At 35.5% G+C, this 6,805-nt stretch overlaps 1 long non-coding RNA gene across 3 annotated transcripts; it reads right to left on the bottom strand.

Moving 5' to 3' along the window:
* Nucleotides 1–767: 767 nt before the first annotated feature.
* LOC148920894 (uncharacterized) lies at nt 768–4,655 on the bottom strand. Of its 3 annotated transcripts, XR_016123286.1 has the most exons (6): nt 3,888–4,655; nt 3,739–3,793; nt 3,527–3,585; nt 3,351–3,423; nt 1,548–1,605; nt 768–1,100 (listed from the first exon to the last, which is right to left on the bottom strand). It is a non-coding gene; the product is annotated as an uncharacterized LOC148920894 (long non-coding RNA). The 3 variants fall into 3 exon arrangements; XR_016123287.1 differs by lacking the exon at nt 1,548–1,605; XR_016123288.1 differs by lacking the exons at nt 1,548–1,605; nt 3,351–3,423; nt 3,527–3,585.
* Between the last annotated feature and the right edge of the window lie 2,150 nt (nt 4,656–6,805).

Raw genomic sequence — 6,805 nt, 5'->3', positions numbered from 1 at the left:
ATCTTTGAATGAGTATCTACAAAATAGAAGGTATGAATTAGTGAAATACAATCCGGAGTAGGCCCTACAAGGGGTGTCCCTCAAATAAGCTTATTTGAGGATCCCTCAATGGAAGCTCTCAGATGTATATATATATATATATATATATATAAGCAAATAAATATGAATATGCGGCTCAGTTTTGATAGGGCTGGATTGAAGGATTTTGGGCAATTGAAATATGAGAGTTTTATTATATGTAATGAAATGGTTGACCCTTAAGAGAGCTGGGAGGTCCAAGCACTACAAGGAAAAACACTTTTGGCGACCACCACTTTTGGTCGCTAAAAGCTGTAAATTCGTCGCCAAACCCCTTTAGCGACGAAATAATTTCGTCGCATAGCTTGGTCGCCTAAGGCTCGTGGCTGAAAGTAAAAGTGACAAAAGGCGACAAAAAAAAAATTTCGTCGCCAAAACCTTTATGCGACCAATTGGTTTCGTCGCCTTACAATGATCAGTTGGTCGCCTATAAAGACAGGTTCCCGCAAAAATACCAAAATTTGCCGCGAACTGAGAAAGGATTGTATGCGACCAAATAGATTGGTTCGTCGCCAATAGTTTTTGGTGACTACCAGATTTGGTCGCTAAGGCTTACTTAGTTGGTCACTAAAATATGTATATTTAATTATTTTATTTATATTATATTTTATGATAATATTAACCTTTTGTGCATTAACATATTGTAATTTTGAAAAACAATACATTTAGATAAATAGATCAATAGAAACTTACATGAATAAAAATTTCTCTCATTCAAAAGTACACAAGCATCCTAGTGATTCAAGTACACATAACATATCCAAATTCCACTGAAAGACTGGAGGCCAAGCTCCATATATTCTTGCCCTTGGTAAACCCAAGTTCTACAATCATTATTTCTCCACTCTAAGACTATTACCAAGCCTGTATACTATTTTCAACAAAACAAAATACATGTATACTATGCCTTTTGTATCCTCAAGTTTTGTAGTCATGATCTTTAATAGGGATTGTGATCTAATATCGTGGAATTCCCAAACACTGTCAATTGTTTGCTTGATCTTCTCAAACTCATCATTTTCCTTTACAAAAGAAACAAAATAAGGAAATGTCAATGGTCAAGAAGATGCCAAAACCAAGAAAATTAAAATTAATATATATAAAGAGAGAGAGAGAGAGAGAGAGAGAGAGAGAGAGCAAAGCTGAAATTCACAATCTTAACTAAATAAGCCATCAAAAAAGAGTTCGACATAAGAAAACTGATTGCAGGTCATCAATAAACCAACTTAAAAAAATTGAATTCATTTTTCATACCTCTCAATATCAACTGTCTAAGCATACCTTTGTGATAATAACAGAAATCAAATCATCAATTACCACAAATAAATAAGGAAAACAGTTACGAAAAACCAATGTAAAGACTAATATGATGCATGGCACAAACCCATTAGAAAACATAAATCATAAAATCCAAAGTATAATCCACACGTTAAATGGAACTAAGTGTAATAGGAAGAAGAGGTTCTTACCTCAAATGGTCCTCTGTCTAAAACCCCAAACCAAATCCTTCCACCTCCTCAAATAAATCTGAGATGGAAAAACAGGATACTACCCTAGTAAAGTTAAAGACACCTAAATGACATTGTTCTAAACACATTATAAGATAAAGAGAACTGAAGGGTAGATGGTCAGGGGGCATAATGGAAAATAACTCTAAGCCATCAGAAATCTTTGGGGAAAGACAGTGGGTATGGTTATATGAGTACATAGAGGTTATAGAGCTTTTTCTCACAAAGGAAGCATCCCATATTCTATTCAACCTGTTTAGTGAACTAAAAACAATAACAACAATAGTGCAGAAGTCCTTGGCAGAGCTATGTAGGTATTTTGGTTTAGGACCAGCTTTAATTTAAAATATAATTCTTTTTAGTGTTAAAAATTAATAAAAACACAAGGACAATGATATATCTAATTGCTCAAACAGAAAAATTATGTTGTGGACCAAAGGGGCAGCAGCAAGGTAAAGTGAAAACAAGCTGCAATACCCAAGCACCTTAAGACTTAATTGCATTTCCTACAAAGAAAGAACTCTAACCCACCTGCAATGCCAATGCCATATCATTTGAAAGTTAAAGCACAAAACACTACCTTATCAATCTAAATCACTATAATCATCACTGTGATTACTAGATTGCCATCATTTTGTAATCAATCACAACCTTAACTGGAAGACCTTAGTGCCTAACAATATTTCTTCTTATTATAGTTCATCTTGCACATTTACAAACACATAAATAGGAGCACCATACTACACTAAAATAAAGAGAAAAAGATCAACCTTGTTTATCTTCAAACTACACACTGTTTAGCTAACAGTTTCAATTGGATAATGGGAACAAAATTTTAAGCAAAAATGAGATACACCTCTTTTCGTTAATGAATATAACTCTTAAAAATCAGTTTAGAAATCACTCTCCCTCACTCCCTTTTCCAAATCAATGTCCAAGAAATTAATATAGGTATTTGCAGTCATCAAATAAGTTCACGTGTATAACAGATTCTTAGAAACTTATTGCTTCAAATGAGAATTTGGTTTAGTTTCAAAAAGTAGAAAGCAATTCCTTATAGCTAAATCTTCTAGCCAAATCAAAATGGCTACTGCTACATCAAACCAGAGAAAAATAGAAAAATAGAAAAATAGAAAATCCAAATCAAATAGGCAATGTATGTTTTTAAATAGCTCCTCAACCTGATTGCTAATTCACAATCTCCATTAGCCAAAAATGAGAGTAAAATTTCATCTCAGATGTTTGAAAATCATATACGCAAGTTCAACTTCAAAATCCTAGTCATGTTAGACCCAATCTTTTCTTAGGCATTTTCCTACAAGCAAGAAAGCAAAAAACATAAATGTCCAACTTCAAAATCCTAGTCATGTTAGAAAAACTTTCCCAAAGGACATACGTATAATGTATAACAACAACCTTTAGAATACTCGCTTCTTCTCGGTTGAAATTTAAACACTAGCAAAAAGATATTTTAAAGTGGAAACAGGGGAATACAAAATTACATCAATAACATATACTTATTCACAATACATAACAAAATATCTCTTGCAGACTAGAGACCTTATCAATTTAAGTGAATTCATTGAAGTCCTCCGATATATGAAAAGAGAAGGAAAAAAAAATATAATGCAGGGTCTTTAAAAATTAAGTTTCAAAAGAATATGAGCCAAACAAGAATTTTTAAAAGGCACAAGAAAGAAATAAAATGGTGGCATAATTTTTTATTTCTAATAAAGAGGGAAAACAAAGGATGCTCAAACCTACCATCTGCAACAATAGATTCATAGCCTAGCGTTGGTCTCTTGGTTGTCTGAAGGGGCCTTCAAGTCTTTAATAGCTATAATTATCCATAATGGAAAATTCTCAAATGGCAGTGCTCAATCAAGGTTGCTTCTCTTTTATTTCTTCTCATAGTTTACATAAATAAAATATAAAAATACCTTAAGAATTAAGTTCTTGAATGAAGGCTTAGCAAAGAAATCTGAAAAATGCTGAATCACTGCAAGATCCAGCAAAGAAACTAAGTATCAAATACAAGACACCACCAGGCAACGCAAGCACAAGAAATCTTCATAATAATAAAAAAAGGTAAATCTTAACATTTCCATGATTCCAAACTCGTAACTCAAAATATTTAGAGAAGTTTTCATACCTAACATAGAGGCAGCAGATGAGAAGTGGTTGAGGAGTCGTCGACCACCTCGTTACTAAGACAAAAACCAACTAAATTTTATTTTTACAGAATCAAAATCAAATAATTACAGAAAAATAGCTAAATAAACAAAAAAATCATAAAAGCACCTTTGAATCAGAGTTGGTATGTGCCTGAGCACATTGCAGAGAATCTCTAGTATATGTTGCTGTAGCAGCAAGTGGTTGGCATTGTTGAAGGATGATTTTGGGAAAGAGAGTGAGAAATAAGGGCCATGAGAAATCTGAAGGGGGATGAAGAGATAGTGGGTACATAAGAGATTGGCCGGCATCGTTGGAAGATTTCATTGCGAGCGTCCGTGGAGGACTTAATTGAAGGCATCGGTGGTGGAAGACGGCGGAGAGAGTGGATACGAGAGAAGTAAATTGGGGGAAGTAACGGGTTAGGGAAATTTTTTTAATTTATAGTCTTCCAGAATCAGCCACCAAGCTATTTGGTTGCCAACATGTCAAATAAGGAAAACGACACAGTTTTAATACTTTATATTCTTTTTCACAGGAACAGCGACCAAAAAAATTGGTCGCCAAGTTTCAAGAAATATTTGGGCGGTATCTCACAAAATATTTTCGCGGCATCTCAAATTTAGAGACGACACAGGCAACCTTAGAGACAACATAATTTGGTCGCCAATAATTTTCAAGCTTAAAGGCGACCAATCTTGTGATTGGTCGCTAATTCCTCCCCTAGCGACCAAATCTTTTGGTCGCCATTCGGACATATTTTCTGGTCAATTAGTTGATAAATTTGACGAAATTATTGGCGACGAAATAAAAAACTTCGTCTCCCATAACCTTGATTGGCGACCAAATTTGGGTTGGTCGCAAAAGATTTCGTCGCGAAAGAGGTTTTTTCTTGTAGTGAAGTTCAAGCCACTTATTCGAGCCCAGGATTTCCAGAGGGATTATGGGCACGTGATGGAGGCCTCACAAGGAAAGAAATCAAGGAGTTTGATAATAACTTCGAATGTTTCAAAGCAAGGAAGAATCAAGTATATCAGAATATTTTAATCAATGCAATCCCACGGATTTAGGGGGCCTCGGAAGAAAAGAAGTTTGAAAAGAGTTGACCTCGGGCCATTCAATGGCCAGCCCATGGGCTGACGAATGCCCTATATAAACCTCACCAAACGAAGGAAATAGACACACAACATCAGACAAACGAACTTATCTTTCGTCTTGCACTTTTCTTTTCCTAGACTTAGGATTTTACTTTTCAAGCACCTAGTGTAACAAGTTCTTCCTTTTCTTAGTGTAAGTTTACATTCTTGTTCAAGTTATATTTTCTTGTCATTTAAATTCAACTTTATTCCAATTGCTTTACCTTTCATTGTTATCGCACTTCAATTAAGTATAATTTCAAGTTTGTTTTATTTTATCGTTCTTATCGCTTTTATTTCGTTCTTACTTTACTTATCGCTTCGATTTATTTTGTTGCACTTTAATTCTTGTCTTTATATTTAAATGCACATTTAGTTTAATTGCATTATTTTCACTTAAAAATCACAAAAACATCAGTACGAAGCCTAACAATTCTCGAGCCTAAGGAAGTGAAAGAACCTAGGCCAAGAGGAGGTTCCTTGCTTGGCCGATCAAACATTTGATCAGAAGTTAGAAGCGCAACACACCCATATACTCACATTCCATTTAAGCCCAAATTCGAGGCTTCATGGTGGCATGCCCTGCACTCAAAAGAAGAAGAACCAAAAGTTCCTTCCTTTGGCCACCTCAGCCGAAAAAAAAGGAAACACTATGATTAAAAAACGTGGAATGATCAAACTTCTCTCCCACTAAAGAAGTGTGGAGCGAGGAGACACAACCCGGTCATCTGAACCCCATTACCATGAAGTGGAGAATAGGATGCACAAAGCTAGTGAAGTAGGGCTAAACCCAAAGAGTCAAAACGCTATAAAAACCCGACTAAACCTCCAGCAAAGGTATGAGAAATTCAATTGATCACTAAGAGTCCGCTACACAAACACTGACTTGAGCGTTGGAATGGCTTTTGCAGGTACTCACCCCATTTCCATCATTTGCTCTCGGGGACGCGATCCAAAGTTATTTTTCAACCAAGAAAGTGTGCAGACTTTAGTGAAGAACCTGTGGAGGCATTTCTTCCTAAAAGAAATCTTGCTCCAACAGTTGGCACCATATGTGGGAATCTTGCATATCCAAGTTTCATAAATGGTATTTTCAATGTACTTATGCATGCCATATTTTCTATTTTATGTGCCCACCAACACTATATAAACCCTTCTAGGTGCATGGGAGATTTACCATTCAGAACTGAGTCAATTATAGATTAATAACTAAGTGCTTGATATAAGAGAAATGGAGAGCAAAATGCTTAGGTCTGCTGTGGTCGTTTGTTTCTTGTTGGGGCTGCTCATAGGCCAGTCCCAAGCAACTTTCCAAGAATGTTATGCTGGTTGCATGCTTATATGTTTTATCAAACAACACAAGATTGGTTGCTTTGCAAAATGTCTGAAATCCTGCTTCGTAATTCCTACGGACATCCAAGCAAAACCCGAACACTACTGCAAGCTTGGTTGTGCTACATCTTTGTGTTCCAATATTAGCACAAAGGATAATATTAGTACGTAATCTCTCTCTCTCTCTCTCTCTCTCTCTCTCTCTCTCTCTCTCTCTGTTTGTTTATTAAACTTGGATTACACTCTCTTTGCACTACATCTTTAATAACGGTGTTACCTAAATTTATAGCTCGATTCAGTCACATTCATATTACAGATGTTGTGCATAATATGATACAAAATGTGGAATTTTACTCATTTGACTCATCTTTTGTTTTTCAATTTTTGTTTTCGGATGAAGACAAAGTAAACGTTTGCGTGGATTCTTGCTCCGGGCCTTGCTCCAAATCTTACGTGTCAGCGAAGAACTAGGCTTGGTTTCCTATTGTTGAGATGGCATATCCCTTATTTTGTACTTCCAAATAAGAACAAATAAAAATGAGATGTTGTGAGATAGGCCCTATACTATACCTCTTATAA

Source organism: Prunus mume, linkage group LG1, assembly GCF_029339155.1.
Source record: "Prunus mume cultivar Tortuosa linkage group LG1, ASM2933915v1, whole genome shotgun sequence".
NCBI lineage: Eukaryota > Viridiplantae > Streptophyta > Magnoliopsida > Rosales > Rosaceae > Prunus > Prunus mume.
The sequence above is the reverse complement of the archived record's forward strand: the minus strand, read 5'-3'. Positions and strand labels throughout refer to the sequence as shown.